This window comes from Lissotriton vulgaris, chromosome 7 (genome assembly GCF_964263255.1).
Source record: "Lissotriton vulgaris chromosome 7, aLisVul1.2, whole genome shotgun sequence".
In the NCBI taxonomy this organism is placed as follows: Eukaryota; Metazoa; Chordata; class Amphibia; order Caudata; family Salamandridae; genus Lissotriton; species Lissotriton vulgaris.
Window position 1 is genome coordinate 1544643740 of NC_141695.1, and position 20333 is coordinate 1544664072.

The following is a 20333-nucleotide window of genomic DNA, read 5'->3' on the forward strand; positions in this document are numbered from 1 at the left end:
TGAGACCTATATTGTAAAGGCCACCTTGTGATGCTTACCATAATGCATATAGAGTCAGTTTCACTTTAAATACCAACTAATACAAATAATACAATTAATTAGAATGTGTTACAACCACAAATGAACAGTCGGAACATCAACTTTAGTTGATTGTGATGATGACTGAAGTTAATTTTCATTTTTAACACAACCTATCACCTCTAAATGCTTTGTTCAGAGACAGAGTGGTGGCACCTGTTGTGAGTTGTGTCTATTACCTGTAGAATCTGTTTTTTGGTATATGTTATAAAAGGTAAGCTTACTACTCTTACAGATTCAATCAATGCAAGACCTAGTCCATTACCAATAAATGCAGTCTGGTTGACTTAGCCTTGGGTGACAGAGTGAGTGAGGTCCTCTCCCTATTTAACATAACACAGTTCAGATACGAAAGATATAAAAAAAAATGGACAGTGGACCAAATACAAACACTTGCGGCACCAAACACCAAAAATCACCAATGGAATCAAAGTTTTGAAATTTCTTTTGTGTAGACCTCCAAAGGTGCTCCCTGTCCAAGAGCACCCCCATCCGAAGGGAACATTAAACAAACTAAGGAGTAGTATCACAAGAATGTGTGCTAAACATCACCAAAAAATGCTAACACACTTTTACACATCGCAGCCTAACGTGGGAAAATAACCTGTGTCAACGTGGAATTCACAACAAGACGGTAGCATGCAATAGTCTGCCAAAACCGAGGCCATTGTCCGCGATACAACCTTCTTGACTGCGATAAAAACCCAAACCCCAACGTGAAAAAACATGCAATGGGCCAAAGCACAATAAGGAAATCAGCGATAAGCAGCGCCAGGCCTGCAATACACACATGGCGGTACAAAAGGGGTGGTGATGGACGGAGCATCTAAATCAATCAAACACTCACACCCAGTCAAAATATCTGGGTTTAATCCATCACCGTTTTTTAGCCCACTCTGCCACCCCAGTTCAGGCATGGCTATATGGAAATCAGTCTGACCCTGTGCCTCATGGGAACAGTCCAGCCCGAACTGCCAAGCCATGTCTTCCCTGGACCGCAAACAAGCTTCCGAGGACCGGTTTCTGGCATTCCAGCCGTCTTCAGCACGGCTTGCTTGAATCCAGTGGCAACGTTAGCAAGGGACTCACGTCTGAGCATACCCTGCCACACTTATGGCGGCCAAAAGCGGTACAAAAGGGGGTGGTGATGGACGGAGCATCTGAATCAATCAAACACTCACACCCTGCCAAAAGATCTGGGTTTAATCCATCACCATTCTTTAGCCCACTCTGCCATCCCAGTTCAGACATGGCTATATGCAAATCAGTCTGACCCTGTGCCTCATGGGAACAGTCCAGCCCGAACTGCCAAGCCATGTCTTCCCTGGACCGGAAACAAGCTTCCGAGGACCGGTTTCTGGCATTCCATCCGTCTTTAGCCAGGCTTGCTTGAATCCAGTGGCAAAGTGAGCAAGGGACTCACGTCTGAGCATACCCTGCCACACTTATGGTGGCCAAAAGCGGTACAAAAGGGGGTGGTGATGGACGGAGCATCTGAATCAATCAAACACTCACACCCAGTCAAAAGATCTGGGTTTAATCGATCACCGTTCTTTAGCCCACTCTGCCACCCCAGTTCAGACATGGCTATATGCAAATCAGTCTGACCCTGTGCCTCATGGGAACAGTCCAGCCCGAACTGCCAAGCCATGTCTTCCCTGGACCGGAAACAAGCTTCCGAGGACCGGTTTCTGGCATTCCAGCCGTCTTCAGCCCGGTTTGCTTGAATCCAGTGGCAAAGTGAGCAAGGGACTCACGTCTGAGCATACCCTGCCACACTTATGGCGGCCACTACCCAAATCACCCAGCAGGAGGTACCCACAGCACCGGCATTCTCCCAAGACCCCCAGGAACAAACAATGGCCTTCCAACACGGTGTTCTGGAGGGCCAGAGGGAGATGGCTGATCAGGTGCGGGTGGGGTTCGGCCTCTTGATTACCAAAATGGACGCCATCCATGGGTGTCTAGGTCCCATCAGGAACCAGCTCAAGTCCCTAACGTATACCCACAGCCCGCCCCATGCTCTCCAAGGAGCCCTGACAGACATTGCTTGAGTCAGGACGCGGAGGGAAGAACACCTGTCCACTCAGACTGGCTCCATGGATTCCAGCCGTGAGCTGGCACACATGCAGAGGCTCATGGGGGACATGGTGCAGATGGAGGTGGAAAGGATGGCAGCCACCACTGCACATCAGAGAAATGTAGCTGGAATCTACCATGCCCTGCTGATCCTCATCATGGCATTGCTGCCACAAGGCGTGGCGCTGATGAATGCTGCGGCCCCATACCATCCACATCTCCACCGCCTGATGTGTCAGTGCCCCATAGTGCGGCAGGCGTATCCACACCAGCACCTTATGTGCCACTGCCACACAGTGCAGCCCACAATCCAACTCCGGCCCCTGAAGTGTCAGTGGCACACAGTGCCGCAGCCAGTAATGCAACACCCACAGGTGAGGTAGAGCGCACATACGAGGATGTGGATGGGATTGTTGTCAGAAGGAGGCATTAGCATTCCTCTCCGCCACCTGGCCTATTTCTGCTTGGTATCGCACATGGCCTCATGACCTCCCACTGACCCCCGATACACTCCGCTGCACTCACCTTGGACAACGACATGGACTGCCATATACTGTTTGATGACCAATGACATGGCGACCAGACTGCGGACTGTTCCCTTCCTCTTCCGCAGCACCTGTCATCCCAGGATGGACTCCGGATGGCACTCCACGGGCCCATATTGTGTAGTGTGCTTGGCATGGCCCTGTACCGCTCCAGCTGCAACACTCCACTGGATGTGCAATACACATCCAGTAACGCACTGCTGTGCCATGTCTTTCATCATTCCTGCATGAATGTGTGGATGGAAGTGGGGACAGTGATTTCCATTACGTCAGTGATGCTCATCTAGTGTGATGCCTGTCACCGTGTGCTACATTGCCTATTGTGTCCCAGGTGCCGTGGACACTACAACTGGGATACACACATTAGTCACTTTCTTGTCCGGATATGGACTGAACCACGCCAAAGCCCTGAGTCATTGTTGCAAGCCCTGCGCTGGTCCAGCGTACGCCAACCAGACCACTCCACTGACGCCCTGAGGGGGGCCCACATAGTTACCTGTCGCAGGCATACTCGCTGGTGGTGTGCAGGTCACTGGTCTAATTGTCAGCATGGTTTAAAGAAAAAGGGGTAACCCTGTGTCCCTCAGAACCTGGGTGAATGTGGTTAAATACAAAGGTGGTTCTGTTGGGTTAGACAAATCACTTTGAAAATGCTAATAAATGCAAATTAAACGTTTAGAAACTCTCTGAAACACATATGCAATGAGAAAATGAATACTCAAGCAATCTAATTATAAACTTCATATAGCCAAGGGGTGATTTGAAACAAATTTATATTCGAAATCAATCATGTTACATCTGGATTAATTCATTCAATGATGACATTGGATTCCTAAGAAAGACCATCAAACACATTTGAAAATTATGTGACAATTGGTGACAAGTGCTTGGTGCATGAAGCAATGTACAATGAAATCGAATAATACATATATACAATTATATACAAGGGTTAAGTTGGCCAGAATCTATTTCACATCCAAGGAAACCTAGTATTCATTTAATTCATTTAGGTGAGCGTCGACGTTTCGACCCTTATGCGCCCCAGTTGGTGGTTGCGTCGGGTCTTTTTCAAGATGGATGTGAGGGGGTGGACATTATGGTAATCAGGAGGAAGGGTCTCTGCCTGATCAGGTGCCACATGGTCAGATCCGTTGAAGGTTAGGTTGGATATGCGGTAAAACTCTTAGGAGTCGCTGCGTCCTCTCGCTCTGCTTCTGGGAGGAGGGCTCTATGAAGTTTATCATTAGATTGCTTGAGTATTCATTTTCTCATTGCATATGTGTTTCAGAGAGTTTCTAAACATTTAATTTGCATTTATTAGCATTTTCAAAGTGGTTTGTCTAACCCAACAGAACCACCTTTGTATTTAACCTAATTGTCAGCATGTCACAGCCACTCCTTGAGGGCAGGTCTAAATACACACACCACACCCATCCGGCACAGGCATCACAGGCCATGTGACCCTGCTAATATAAGGGGGCGACAACGTCACATTCCCCTGCCGGTGGTGACTAGATGACTGATGCTCCACGGTGCTTAATCATAAACGGCCCATGATGTGCTGCGCACAGGGTTAGTAGCACCCGAGGCCTTGCGGCAGACATGGGCCTATCACCATGTGGCACTGACTGGGGTTGCACAGGGTTAGTGGCACCAGAGGCCTTGCGGCCGACACAGGCCTACCACCACTTGGCGCTGACTGGGGTTGCACAGAGTTAGTGGCACTGGACTAGCTGAGTAGGTGTGCAGTCTGCGATGATGACGTGTGCACTGATGTGGTCTTCGTCATTGATGACTCAGGACTCAGCATCATGTGTTGGACTTGCTGGGGCACGGGGCGGACCCGCATGATGGGGACCATGCCATGGTGACGGACAGGGGCCTGGAGCTTGCACGGGCACGCGGTTTTCCTACGGATGGACACACCGGTGGCAGCAGGTGAGCAGTGGGGCCTGTGTGTGCAGGGGGGTGGTTTCTCTCTCTCCCCCTTCCCCCTCTATCTCTCTCTCTCTCTCTCCCTTCCCTCCCTTTCTCTCTCCCTCCCTTCCCTCTCTCTCCCTTCCCTCTCTATCTCCCTTCACTCTCTCTTTCTAGCGCTCTCTTCCCTCTCTCTCTCTCTCTCTTCCCTTCCTTCTCTCTCTCTCTCGCTCTCTCCCTTCCTCCTCTCTCTCTCTCACTATCTATCTCCCTTCCCTCTCTCTCTTCTCTCTCTCCCTTCCTTTACTTCCTTCTCTTTCTCTCTCTGGCTCACTTTCCTTCTCTGTTTCTTTGTGTCTCGCTCCTTTAATGTGCGTGTGACACTCGTCCTGATTTTGTGCTTTCTCTTCCAGGCTGTGTCGTCGAGATTGGCCCTGGCGGACCAGACAGGAGTCTTCTGCATTGCTGTTTTGTGTTGTGTTTCAATAAAGTTTTTGGTTGTTACTTCACTGCTGTGTGACTGTTTGTCGTTCTTATGGCCACACATGTGTTTATTTGGCACTGTGCATCATCATGCCTTTGTTGTGGCTCTTGTGGCATGCATGGTATTTGTATGTCCGGGGGGAGGGCTGTGGGGGGGGGGGGGGAGCCTGGGGTGGTTGCGGGGGGTATTGTGGCCCTAATAGGTATCCGCGTTGCATTATCATTCTCACCATGGGATCTGTGGGTCTTCAGGTGTGACTCTTGGCTGGGCTCCCTTTCATGCTGCAGGGAGTCATCCTGCTTAACACCAGCAGTAGGTAGGTGTTAATTCCCTGCTGCTACCACAGCTTATCGCATGTTTGGCTTCGCAGATCTGGCAGTTTGTTGTGGAAGTGGTGTTGTCATTTTTTCGTGTGTTTTTCGCACGGAAACGCCTACTCTGCATCTCATTAGGGTTAGTTGATCGTGTCCACTGTGGAGATTCATTTTGGGGCAGTTATCGCGAGAATACAGGCGATGTCTGCAGTTTGCACCAGCTTGTGAATGGGGTGTCAATTCTATCTCCACATTTGTTGCGTTAAGGTGGGGTTATAAATTGGAGTTGAGTCCTTGTGAATATCCCCCTCAATCAGAGCTGCACCACTACATAACGAGCATGTCCATATAGGTAATCATAGCTCAATGAAGAATGAGAAATGTTTTCTTCTTAATTTTTTCTTTCGAAACAAGCAACAGCCAACGTGTTTCGCCCTATAACATAGGACTTCTTCAGGGCATTAATCCGACTAAGGCGACTGAAAAATAGGTAGATCGGTTGTCGCCTTGTGGGTAGATTGTTCTGAGCAGGAGCCGAAATCTAGCCACGATCCGATTTGTATGTTGAGTGAGTGGTCCACATAAAGATCCAAATGTTATTCAATATGGTCCAGTATGGGGAGGAGCCAAGATGGCGACCGGAGCGGACCTGTAGGCTCCCGGCTCCGCCAGTCCGTTTCTGCCGTGCTGATATCCTGCTTCTAATCCTGGCGCACTTGATGGTGGACTGTGGGCGAAACGGCGCTGATCTCGGCGGTGCTGTTCCGGACCCTCGACCCGCCCGGCAGCCGGAGATATTCGCCTCCTGGCTCCTGACCCTGGACCCCACATGCGAGGGCTCCTCCTGCCGTGCCTCGGGGACCTGCTGCCGGCCGGAGTGCTCCGCCGGCACTGGCTGCTGCGGAACCGGCGTGACTCCTGTGAGGCGCTTCCCGAGCCCAGCCACCTGAGACGACGCGAGGCGGACGGAGAGAGGGCAGTGCTCACGGAGCTGTTGATCCCCATCGAAGCGAAGCCTTTGTTTGAGGCGGCAGGTACGGGGAGAGGACTGTCCGGCCATTTTGGGTCACACATTGCTGATTGACCCCGTGCCTTGCCGCCCGTGATTGCCGAGGGGCGCTTACACCGCGCGGAATATCTCTTGGGCACGATGCATGACACTCCGCCAGCAGCCATAGGGGAGTGCGCCGGTGCTCTCCTTCCACCGGTGATTGTCGTGTCATTTGGTCATAATGGCGGAGTGCGCCACCATGTTTTGCGGGGAGATGCGCCCGTCCACGCCAGATACTAGTGCCGCCCTATCAACAGGAGAGTCCGGGACTCGAGAGATCCCCCGGGGACACAAGACCCAGGGGCAACAGTCTGAACCTTCCCTTGGCGCCGTCCTGTTGGCCCTGCATGATCTCCGCTCAGAAGTCCGCAATTGCTACCGGGAATTGGGGGACAGGCTGGACCATATGGCGTCTATGTTGGGACGGGGCACTATTGATCCGGTGTCGCAAAGTTGCCGCCTGTCACCGCCTGCACCGTGTGGGGCGCCAGCGCTTTCCCTTGCCTGTTGTACAGCTGAGCTCGCTGTCTATTTCACTGCCGCCCAAGACCATCAGCCTGAAGACTCTACACGGGACACTTTGTTTCCCCTCCCAGCGCAGTGTGCAACATTGTGGCCGGATTCTCTATCGTGTGTACCTCGAGAACTGTCTGGGACGCTGCAGCTGCCTTTTCCTCCTGCGCTGTGCCTTTTGCCTATCCTGCTTACAACATCGTGTACTTTTGGTGGTATTATGGTACATTCTGCTGCACTCGACGGACTCCCTGATAACTCATCGTGGCCATTTTGTGCTTTCTTGTTGTTGTCCTCCTCCCTCTCGCCATTTTACTCCTTTGTTATGTGGTGGGCGGGACTCTCTTGGGTGGCGCGTCTAGGGGTGTATCCACGCTCGGGCCAGGGCTAGGCTGCTTTTCCTGTTGTTGGCTGCTGGGCTGGTGTACCGGGGTTTGGGAGGGTTTCCTGCGTCCAGACTGTTTGATCGCTGTTGAGTAATGCTTCGCACCTGTACTGTCTTAATGATTGGTGTTTATCCTGAACTTGGGGTGGCAGATGCATTAGAGACTGGCGGGGTCCGGGTTGCCTGGAATTGATCCTCCTCCTCTCTTTTTTCTTGTTTTTGAGAGTCGAAGATTAGGGCGTCCTTCTCTCCCTCTCTATATCACATGGTACGTTTTTCTTTCTCTTTCCTTCTCCCTTTTTCTTTCTCTCTATATTTCGGGTTTATTGGGCGACAGACACACTGCTGGGGGGGGGGCAGGCCGTAGCCTCCGCATGCGTGTAGGGTGGGGGGTTAGTAGTTAGAACTTAGTCATTATTTCTATGGTGCCTTCTTTTATTCCTATTTTTTATTTTCACTTTTGGTCTGGGTCCATGTCTAGTTTACTAGGGGTTAGGTAGCGGCGGTGACTGGGTGGCGCACGCGGGCGGGTCTTCTAATTGACTCCGAGGTTAGCTGCCTTACTGCCCGGGGGGAACTCGCTGGTTGATGTTGATATCCTGTGCAAATGCTTGCAATTGTGGTTATGCTCCTCCCGCATGGATCCTTCTTTGCTTCTCTTTTATAAACCTGGGACAGTACGATTTGCTTCAATACTTGCAAAAAAAAACCTTTTAAAATTAACCTTCACTGGTTCTGGGACATGGTACTACGGTAACTGAAGTGCAATTTTAATGTCTACTTACATTGAGGAGTAATACTATGTCGCCGTAACGCTGCATTGGTGCTTCATTGTTTCCGTGGCCGGCCGGAAGGTTGTAGGCCCGTACTTGTTCTGATATGATGCACAATAAAGGTTTTCAAAAATGTAAAAAAAAAAAAATATATGGTCCAGTATGCAACAGTGGTAAGTCAATAAATAAATAACGAGGTATAATAGCCACAAATTGATTGAGACTAAGCCGGTATGTCTTGAACCTGCATGTTTTTGTTGGGGACTCTTCGCACTAGCTGCCAAACTTCATAATAGAAGTCCAAACCAGCATGGTTTTCCGGCGGGGAGGAGGCCAGCTGACAGAAAGCTCCTTCTGGTCTGAGTTAGTGGCATAAGGAAAGAAGAGCTCCCCCTGCACATACATATGTACAATGCCAGAAAAATAAATTGAAGTGCATTACTTAGAAGTTACTTTTTTTTACCATGTTTACTGTGCCGATAAGAGGTTTGTATTAGAGGTGGGCAAAATTATGTAAATTTGTTCCACACTCACTATATTAAAGAATTATGCTTGGAGGGTTTCCTGCATGAAAATGTTACACAAAGTATGCCCTCATGTACAAAAGATAGTAAAAGCCAGAACAAGTAACTGCACTTATTGAAATATCATTTAAGTAGTTAATTAGAATCTGATGCTGCTAAAGTAGGCAGGATTACTTTATCCTCAGCTAGTGTTACCACCAGTCTCAGTAATCTTAACAGTTTGGGCTGGAGTTTTGGGTAATGTCGAGGGCAAAACATAACTGTGAGGGATTTAAAGAAAGAAGGGCTGCTGCTCATTAGTCTGGGAACAGGAAAAAAGACACTCCGAAAAAATATAAAGTTAATCCTTTCACAGACAGAACGTTATTTGCAAATGTTTAAAGTTCAAAACAGATTGATCTACCTGAGAGTGGCATGCCTGCAAATGTACCCCAAAATCACACCATTTGATGCTCCAAGAAATTGCAAAGTATCCAGTGCTTAACTTGTAAAATATGAAGTCCAGGTGCTCATTTTTTTCTGGAGGGCACACCCATTTTACCAGACTCCAGCCACTACCTCTATAGCTCCACCCCTTCCTTCAATGGCTCCATACACATCCTCAACTGGCACTGCTAAAATGTAAGATGTAATGCTTTCGCACGGATACAGTGAGTTGCAGTGCCTCGAGACACATGTTGTGCTTCGTCGCCAGTCTGTCTTATGGACAGTTAGTAACATTTCATAACACTCAAAACACACTTTTACCAAGTGAGTCCCTGCAGTAGAAGGGGGACCTTTTATCCACTCGAACATTTATCAAAAGGAACGTACCATGCATCACATGAGACATTTTTCATACACTTTACTCGTCTGTTTAACACACATTTGCGGCACAGGATCATCTTAACCCAGTGACTTACTTTACCACACAGACATTTGCTTCAAATCTGGCTCTTTACCTCACAGATGGAACTTAATTCTTCAACTGGAAACTTTACCACACTGGCATTTGTCAACTTTTCCTGCACATGTGTGTCTTACCACGAAACTTTTACCACAAGGACTAATCACACAGTCCTTGGCCCTGTGTGGCTTTGATCATCCACACCATGTAACGTCCATAAAGGTTTTTTTAGATCGAACAAGACCTCACATATTCGAAACAGAAGAGGGTTACCGAGATTATTTACAAAAATATTATCAGCCGCTGTATTACAATATTGAAAACGCACGTCACTATCCCGATATATTAGATGAAAACCCATTTAGAATTTGTAGAATATGCCTGTGTACAGTCAGTGACTTGGCTGAGCAGGCATGAAGGAGCTGAAAGTGGATCATAAATTCAAATCTTTTTGGAACAGGGTCCCACAAAATGCGTTTCGCACAGGGACTGAAAAATCCTTAAGATGTCCCTGATCTGCCCTGTCTAAAATTCAAGCTTTTCCCAACATTTGTATGAGTATTACTTGTAGCTTCAGCAGGAGAACAAGAAAGGAAATCCTGATGACAAGCAAGAACATTTCTTGCACAGATTGCAGCATTGGTGCAGAATGACACCGCGCTGCAAGACTTCAGAAAGACATGAACTTGAGGATTCACAGAGCGAAAGTGAAGATAGCTCACGTTCTTTGGGAACATTTTCCCTCCCCCACATTCACTCTTTAGAAGGCATGGACTAGGTTGCTCCCTAGATGTTCTGGGCCATTACAAAGCACAGCAACACTCAGAGGAAACCAATCCCTGGTAGGGCAGCCAATCTAACCATATGTGTCAGTGCTGGCACATGCCTGGATAGATAGAGGCTCAGGCTTCTGTCCCCTATGTGATAATGCTATCTTTGCAGAGATAGGATTGTGATCGCTATATGGCTGGATAAGAACATCACAGTACTTAATAAGGGAAAACATGCTCTAGGTGACAAATATATAGTCGATGGTGCTTCTTGCACTTCGTCCTATAAAGGTGGCAAAATGTTGGTCAGTCGATGTGGGCGCCTTATTGATCATACCCCGTTCTAGCAAACGAGTAAACAGAACCCGTCCCGTAACATCCATCACTTTATGGTCCAGCTCATGGGAGATTGGATCGAAGGTGGTCGGGGAAAAGGGGCGTAGGAAGCCCCAATTTTGTGTTATAATCCCCTGCCACCAACAACTTAAAGGGGCAATCCGCTAAAGCCTCTCTTTCCACAAGCATGTCAATCAGCACACAAAGGTCTTGGAAATCACCTTTGGATGAAAAATTATTATTATAGAAATGTACCAAATACAACTTAAAAGTATCATTCCAAGAAAGACAAAAAGCCTGCGCCTCCCCCTGTTCCTGAAGTAACTGAACAATCAGGCCAGCAATTTCCACTTTAAACCAGGCCGACAAACCTCCTTTAGCTTTACCCGCTATAGATGGAATGGCAGGCAAGCTTAAACATGTGAACCCATCAAATACAATATCCTTGCACTCCCAGGTTTCTTGCATGAAAACTATATCATAGGTCATAATGAAGGATCGCCATTCCTCCAATGCAATCTTTGATGCTACACTCACTATATTCCAGTTTATAATTTTCAGGCATACATTGTCTATTTGGCCTTCTTTGTTGCCTAAGCTCACACTTGCCTCTAAAGGGAGAGGGTTCTATAAGGAACCTGGGGGCAGTTGAGGAACAGAGGTTAAATAAGAAAGAACCTCCATACAATTCCCAGTACGTGGACCTACACACAAGTGGTCATGCGGTAGAGTATTGTAAACCCTGCCCTCCTCCTCAAAACTTGTCACCACCAAGATCGAAGGTTTATATTGGGATGAGGGGGGTATTTGGATAACAAGTACTAGATTGACAAATGACCTGTCTGCCTCCTGGAGGTCAGAACAGACAGACACCTCCCTAAACTGTCAATAAATTTCTTCCAAATCAACCAAATGGGCAAATCTATTGGACAGGTGGAGTGACTCTGAAGGTGGGGGGGGGGGGAGGTCCAGGCAGCACAGAGTCACTGGGGACAAAACTACCAGGAGTACATGAGTGACTCACCAAATGCTGATAAAAGAAGCCAAGAGGGACTATCTTGATGGAGCTAGTTTTGACCATACCCATAATTGCTTTATACAGTATTTCCTGAACTACCTGGGGTGAACAGAAATTTACCACAATAACATCTCCATTTTTTTCAAGGCCCCTGCCCCCATTGTCTCTCACTTGCCTAGGCATCAACATGTCTTTTGATGTGTTCCAGTTACCTGTAAGGTTGTTATTTAGCCAATGGATGGATTTATTCATTAGGCCTCTGGTAGTTTCCATATTGGTTTCTGTAGGCTTAGGTTGTCAATACAACAACATATGGCGCAGATGCTGGGGGAAGGTCTACCACAGGAAGAATGGCCAGGTTTAGGGCACGGACTGTCTGTTGAATGACAGTTTGGGATATTGGTAAGATTTCAAATGGATGAAAAGCACCCTTGCTTTGATCAGGGATAGTAGAGGTAAAGTCAGAGGCTAAGTACTAGGTACAAGTGGAAATAGAAGTATTGAGATCTGGCGACATCGCCAGGTTGAATTACATTTTTGCAAATCGATCAAGAATGGGGCATCCAGGAGATTCCCTAGGCATTTGTTCAAATCACACCAGGTATTCTCATTAGCCTCAACCAGTTCCCCAGATGGACCACCATTTACAGCCTTATTATGCGAAGGAATTTTGCTGGTTTTAGCAGGATTTCTCTGCTTAGTGGATTTGGTAATTTTCCTCCTCCGCTTGGTTCTTGGGCCACTCTCCCCTTCGAAAACGCAAAACTGGTTGCCGCCGTCTGTGCTTGTTGAGCCAGACACAAGCTCTCCTCCAGGCACAACCCCCACGCAGGCTGGACCTGAACCTACACTATGGACCTTCGTCACAGAGCAAGCCAAGGTCCTTAGTACCTCTGGAGGGCTTGTTACCCCTAAAGTGCTCTAAGATGGTAATGGATCACTACAACTTTGATCAGTATGTGGAGGAGTGAACTCTCCTGTTGTAAGGGAAAGGCGACATTCTACCAGCTGGATCTCGTTTGAAACCATATCCACAGCTCGAGTTAAATAATTGTCTATTGTCAAGCACGTGCGGGGGTGGTAACATGCTGGAGACGCTTGGAGCGCCCTTTCTCTTACCTATTGTGAGGACCTGTTGGAAATGGCCCTTTTTGCAGGGTCATCCCCAAACTTTTTGCTTTTTCCTCCTATTTTTTCATGACCTGTGTGTGGTGGTTTTAGGACTCTGGGCACTTTACCACTGCTAATCAGTGCTAAAGTGCATATGCTCTCTGTCTAAAGTGGGTTATGGATTGGTATTACCATGATTGGCCTATTTTATTCATTTGTCAGTCCCTAGGAAAGTACACTACGAGTGCCAGGGCCTATAGACCAAATGCTGTTGGTGGGCTGCAGCACTGAATAGTGCCACCCACGCAAACAGCCTGTAAAGTGTAACTCTGGCCTGCAATTGCAGAGCCTGTGCGAGGCATGGGGCTGCCATGTCGACTTGGCAAGTGCACACACTTGCAAGTCCTTAAACCTTCCCATTTCTACATGTGAGTCGCCCCTAAGGTAGGCCCAAGGTACCCCCATGGGCAGAGTGCATTGTATGTAAAAGGTAGGACATGCCCTGGTGTGTGTGGCATGTCCTGATAGTGAATTACAGCCTACTTCGTTTTTTACTATTGCAAGGCTACCTGTTCCCCGTAGGCCACAATGGGCAGTTTGATTATTACATCCTATAATCCTAACTGACTCAGGGAACATGGGAGAAATTCGACTTTAGAATGCCTGAACTCAGGATGATAAAATACATCTTTTAGTGAAGTTGGTTTTAACATTCTGTTTTTGAGAATACCACTTTTAGAAAGTAGGTATTTTCTTGTCTAACCATCCAATCCTACCTCTGCTAGGTTGTGTATTCCTTGTCTGGAGTTTGAGTGACAGGGGCTGGGGGATTCCAGGAGACAGGGTGAGTCAGCACAGAGCTGAATAGACACATCTACATGTAGATGGGTGGGAGGAGTTGCACCTGGGACCTGAATAGGGCTGTGCCTTCCCTCCACAATGCTGGCTCCGCCTCCTGGGGTGATTCTGATGACCCTGACCTACACTGACAAAGGAAGAAGGTGCACACTGGCAGAATGCACCCCAAACTGGTTTGAACTAGGTACAGGCCCCTCTGCCTTCAGAGGACAAAGGATGTATAAATATTGGGACCCGACCCCAGAAAGTTAGATTACTTCTGAACTAAGGAGCCTGCCAGGAAGAAGAACCGGGAAAGCTGGAGGAGGAGTAATGTCCCTATGCTGCGTGTTGAGGGGTTGGCCTGCAGTGGTTGCTTCTGCCTTGAGCAGGGAAAGGACTGGACTGTGCTTTCATCATAAAGTGGTTAGAATTTTCTCCAAGGGCTTGAAGTAGAGCTTGCCTCCTGTTGGAAGTCTCAGGGATAGAAAAACTTAAGAGGAATCAAGGACCTGCCAAGAAGAAGAGCTGGAAGAGCAGCCAGGAGGAGTACTGCCCCTTTGCTGTGTTGTTGCTTTGTTATAGTGGCCTGCAGCTGCTGCTTCTGCCTTGGGCAGTGAAAGGACTGGACTAAAAGTTCTCTACTTGTGCTGAGTATCTCCAAGGGCTTGAGACAGAGCTTGCCTCTTGTTCTAGAAGTATCAGGAACAGCAAAGACTTCAAGCCTGATGCCGTCTATGACGCCGCTGCCAACGCCATGTCCTGAAGGCACCGCAGAGGGCACCGCCGCAACGCAACCCTAGTCTCACCAACGACGCCTGGTGATGCCGCTACCAAGCCGCTGCTCGCACCGTGACCTGTGGGCAACGCACTCCGCACCGCCTTGCTTCACAACAATTCCCTGGTATCCCAGACGACGCTCCACGCCATATTCAACGTTGCTGCTTGCAGCGTGGTTCGAGGGCACCGCTTTTAAAGTTACACGACACCACCCTCATCCCGCTCCGCAGCCCTTGCCTACCGACGCCAGTACCATCGACTCCAGTTGTCAGCCGATGACAGCGCTTCAGCGAAAGCGAAGCCACTGCTGCACCGTGACCTACCAGCACCTTGACGAGCACCGTCTTCATCTCACACCGTGACCCTAGTCTCACCGACGACGCCACCTGAAGCCACCACCGAGCTGCTGCTCGCATCACATTCTGAGGGCACTGCATGCCGTACCGCTGAACTTAGCAGCGCAGCACCCGACGCCTGCGGATGCCAGCGCTCCTGATTCCATCAGAGAGGAGATTGACCTACAATGGGTGTGGCAACAAGAGGTAATCGACGACCTACATCATTGAAAGGTACTGTTTGCGGGTCTCCCCGACACCGCAGCTGACTCGCGACGCCGGGGTCAACCAGAACAGTTTGGGTTTGTTTGTTCACAACGCCGTGATAGCCCCGGACGGAGCTATCAATATCAAGGAGCTGTGATTTCAACGTATCTTGGCAATTTAAAGACATTGTGCAACAAATCTATTTTTAAAGTACTGTACTGTGGATTTGTATCGTATTTGGTCTTGTTTAAACATGTAAAATATTGGCTATTTTTCTAAACAGATGTGGTGTCCGTTTGTAGTGCCTACACTGTATTACTGTTGTTTATGTGCAAATGCTTTACACACTGCCTCTAAGATAAGCTTGACTGCTCGTGCCAATCTACCAAAGGAGTAAGCAGGGGCTATTTTAGGAGTGTAACTCCCTTATCCTGACAGGAGTGGTGGTTTCTGCCTGACTTTCGTGCAAACCTTAGCCAACCAGAAATTCCATTTCTAACATTGGTTGACGTCGGTAAGGATAGGACTTGTGTTTGCACTTCACTTACAGTGATTGGTGTGGACTACTACCATATCACAGACCATTACGTACCGCATACAGGATCTTTGTCTTTTTGGCCTATTTTTGATCTTGCCAGTTTAAACTTGCTACTTCAACATTTTATTTATTTATTTATGGAGTTTTATATATGGCTGACCAGACCCGTGGGTATCGAAGCACTTTACAACATTGTTTCAAGATAGTTAAAAATATTAGAACAGTCCTCAGCAAAAAAGTTTGGTAGTCCAGGAGTGCTGAGGCTTCTAGAGATAGTGGTGGAGTCCAGAGGTAGCCTTGTTGAATGCTGAATTTTGGTAGACCAAAGAAGTTCGGCAGTCCAAGAGTGCTGCATCTTCTAGAGGTAGTGGTAGAGTCCTGAGGTAGCCTTGTTGAATGCTGAATTGAGGTAGACCAAGGATCGTGGGGAAGCTTAATAGTGTGCACAGTTAGTCTTTAGGCGGGCTGAGGAAGATGTGAGCAGTGTATAGTCGGAGAACACCGGCGTCAGGGATAGCGTGGCTATCCATTTGGGAGGCCGCGGTTCAGCAGGAGGGTTTTAAGGTGTCTTTTGATTTTTTGGAAGGAAGGGATAGTTCTGATGTCTGCTGGGATGGAGTTCCAAATTTTGGGTGCGGTTCCGGCAAATGATCTCACAGCTGTTTTGTGTTTGTGTGTTCTGAAGGGGATGATAAAGAGGGAGTTTGAGCTCCTGAGGTTTCTCGTCTGCCCGGCCCTCTTAAGTTTGGCGGCTAGATAGTCTGGTTTTCCAGTGTGGAAGGCTTTGTGCGTGAGGCATGCCATTCTGAAATTGGCTCGCTGTTCAACTGGGAGCCATTTTAGTTCTCTTAGTGCTGGTCAAATGTGGTCATATTTCTTGATTACAGTGACCGTTCTGGGTGCTGCGTTGAGGGTTGTTCTGAGGGGAGCCAAGTTGGATTTTGAGGCACCGGTTAGGGTTGCGTGGCCATAATCAAGCCTGGATAGCACCAGCGATTGTGTGGCTTGTTTGAGGTCTTTAGCAGGATTTAATGGTTTGATTTTGTATAGAAGCTTTAGGTTGAGGAAGGCAGTCTTTGCAGAGTTTTTGATGTCGTTGGTCATGTCCATTTTGGGGTCTAGGGTGATTCCTAAGGATTTAACGGATTTGGCCAGGGTGAGATTACCGTTTAGAGTGTCCAAAGCTTTAGGCCACTCTGCAATTTGTGGGTTTTCGTTTTTGTTGGAGATGAGGAGGATCTCTGCTTTTTCTTGATTGAGTTTAAGGTGATTTTGGGAAAGCCAGCGTTGAATTTCTTTTAGAGTGTTGTTGAGTCTGAGGATATCGTTTGGGGAGGACGTTTCTAGATAGATCTGGGTGTCATTGGCGCATCGTTGAAAGGGGATATTCGCCTTTTTAAGAGTGGTGGTGAGATGTTCCATGTATATGTTGAACAGTTGTGCTGAGAGCACTGAGCCTTGGGGTACATCTCTGCTGACAGGGTGGAGGTCAGAGATAAAGTTTTTGATTTTTATCATTTGCGAGCGGTTCTGGAGGAAAGAGGTGAACCATCAGAGGACCTTTTCATCAGCACCAACCCTTTCTAGTATGGCCTTGATGAGAAGTAGGTGATCTACAGTGTCAAAGGCTGCCAATAGGTCGAGGAGAATGAGAAGGCAGCATTGCCCGGAGTCTAGTGACTGGTGGATATCGTCTGTGATGTTGAGGATCGCCGTCTCAGTGCTGAAACCTTTTCTGAACCCCAATTTCTGGGGGTCAAGAAGGTTGATGTTGTCCATGTGTTGAGTCAGCTGTGCGAGGGAACCTTTCTCCAGGATCTTAGATAGGAGGGGGAGATTGAAGACGGGTCTGAAGTTGTTCAGGTCTGTGCAGTCAATGCCTCTTTTTTTTAGCAGTGGCGTGACTTGACCAACTTTGAGGCAATCAGGTATAATGCCGGATTGCAGGGAGCTGTTGATTATTCTGCACCAGAAAGGAGCTATAGAGAGTTTCATATTTTTGGACAGTGGTTTTGGTATAGGGTCTAGGAGGAGAGAAGCGGGTTCCGAGGTTGAGATTAGCTTGATAATCTCAGCTTCTGTGATGGAAGCCGAGGCCTTCCATGTAGTTGTGCTGTGAAGGTATGTCTTTTCTATAGTATCTAGGGCAGGCTTTTGGTGGCGGGATCATTGCTGGTGTCTAGCGAGTGTTCAATCTTGGTGATTTTTTCTTCGAAGAAGATGGCGAAGTTTTCGCAGAGTTCCGTGGATGCCTGGGTGAAAGTTGTTGTGGGCTTAGTGGTTTGTAGTTTGATGATTTTAAATATTTCATTGGGCCTGTTTTTTGCATTGTCCAGGATGGAGCAGAAGAGGTTGTTTTTTTCATTGTGGATGTGTTTTTTGTAATTTCTCCGAGCAGCTTTGAGTTGTTCGAGAAGGCTAGCGGAAGGCAATCAGGTATAATGCCGGATTGCAGGGAGCTGTTGATGATTCTGCACCAGAAAGGAGCCTTTGAGGAGGGTAGGTTGGAATCCTACAATGTTAAGGAATTCAGAGCAATTTGCGAAAACCTAAGAATCCAAATCAGAGGCGGAGGAGCTACAAAAAGCGCTGAGGGCCTGGGTAGCAGCCAGACATGCCAGTGGGCAATTTGGTGATCTCAGTGGAGAGGCGGAGAAGCCTATTCCTGGGGTAGATGTGCTTTTGGAGGGGGGAACCCTCCTGGCAAAGCAGCAGTAGCTTGTCCCCAGAGGAGCTGGAGGACAGGCGGGAAGCAAGGAAGTTTGAGTTGGAAAAACTCCGGATGGAGAGGGCAATGGAAGACAAAAGAATAGCCATGGAGGAAAGGAAGATGGTGTTAGACCATGACATTACAATGAGGGAACTGGAGCTGGATTGGAAAGCCAGTAGGGCTTTGTCCAGCCCAGATGGTGGCAGCAAAAATGTAGTGTCCAGCACTGAGAGTGAGGTACACGCACACACAATTTGGGTCCCTGCTTCAAGGAGGGGGTTGACACACCAGGGGGTTCAGAATTGTGAGGGTACTCCACTTGTGCGCAGAGTCCCTGAGGTGGATTGGGGAACTGACTCAGGGGATCATATTCCTGGTTGTGAGAGGGACACTCCACTGACTCTAGATGAGAGGTGCAGTGAGAGGGGTTCCCCCATGATAGAAGTCCTGGTAAGTGAGTATGGAGACCAGCAAGAAGAGTATGGTTTGAGAGACGGCAACAGTCAGACACTGTCTCGCCAGTCTTGTGAGAATGATGTGGGGTACTTTACTTAGGCACTGGATGGTTGGGTGAAGGGTAGTTTGGTCAACATCTGTGTGGGGCTTTGGGATTGAATTGTTGGATAGCATATTTTAAGTCCCTGTTTTCCAGAGCTATGCCAAAACCCAGTGGATTGGTATTTCTCTGACCCCAGGGAGCTTGCACTGGAGGCAGACCTTTTGGTGGATTCCAGAGGGTCTGGAAAAGCTTCTGGAGGTGACCCAGAAGGAAGTGACTAAGGTATTTCCTAACCGAGGGTGGTGGGAAAGGTTTGTGGTAGCCCAGATAGGTCCAGGTGTGGTGGGAAGGGTGTAGGGACTCACGTCCTGTCTCCGCGGAGGAGTGAGAAGATGTTGCAGCCCAAGGTGCCCATAATTCGGTCCAGAGCCTGGTTGGTTCCATGAGGGGACACTAGGTAAGGAGCCTAGGCTGTACTGACAGGCCACCCATTAAGGGGGTCCCCTTGTGTCTGGGGAACTGGGGGGGACTATTGGAATGAGGATCCCACTAGTTCTGGTGTCTGGCAACACTGCTCCAGTTGGGAGGGTGCAGAAGTCTAAATGAAGAGGTGAAAGGGGGATGCATTCCCCAGTGGGAGAACCAGTGTGTCAGGGGCCATCCAGAAGGGCTGAGACTCCTAGCAGTGACCATGGTGATACCACTTCTGTCCTGGGGGATCTTCGTGCACTGTGAGATGGACAGAGGTCAGAAGATCTGCGCCAGGCAGACTGTCATACAACACATGATTCATGTGCAGGCGTGCTTCCAAGGAAGTCCTGGTGCGCTGGGCAGCTGCTCAGCTGCAGGGTTTAGTCCCTGGGTTGGAGGGCCAGGTTCAGGCCCTCCCTGACCTGGAGGGAAGGACAATTGTAAGCAGTGTCCTGACTGGTTTGTCTTCTAGGGGTACCACTCCAGGTGGGAATGTGCAGAACTCTGGAAGGGGGTGCAGAGGGAAGGAGACCTTGCCTCCGACCCCGGTTTGACTTGAGGGTTTTTTAGACCCTAGGTTGGGAGACCAGTTGCTGGAGGGAGGTCCTGAACTGGAGGGCGAGTTGGGCAGGACATCTGCAACAGGTGCCCTGACAATTTTTGAAGGACCAGTAGGTCAGGGGTTGCCAGCTCAGAGGTCAGAGAACTCCAGGACTGACCCTGGTGTGGCCACTTCTGGCATGGGGGTCTTCATGCTCTGTCAGGTGGACAGGTGGCTGGAGACCTGTGTTAGGTGGATTCTGGCACAACTCATGAGGAGTGTGTTGCCCTTGGGGGGGGGGGGGGGGTTGGTATACTCCCCCAGAAGTCCTGGGTGGCCAGGCACAGGTCCAGCCTAAGGGAACAGACCCTGGGCTGGAGGGGCAGGTTCAGGGTGTCCCCCCTGACCTTGAGGGAGGGGTGACTGCTAACAGTCCCCCTACCAGTATGTCTTCTGGGGGTACCGCACCAGGTGGGAGGGTACAGAGCCCCGGGGAGGAAGACCGGGTGTGGGAGAGTCTACCCCAGTCACTTGTTCAGCCTAAGGGTACAGACCCTGGGTTGGTGTACCAGTTGCAGGATAGCACCTCTGAACTGGTGGGTGAATTGTGCATAACACGTGCCACAGGTGGC

The 20333-nt window shown here is 48.8% G+C and overlaps 1 protein-coding gene across 1 annotated transcript in view; it reads right to left on the reverse strand.

The window, feature by feature from the left end:
- The window catches only part of LOC147705973 (protein-glutamine gamma-glutamyltransferase E-like), a 307618-nt gene that overhangs the window by 280245 nt on the left and 7040 nt on the right, over positions 1–20333 (reverse strand). The gene's annotated exons all lie outside the window — the stretch shown is intronic.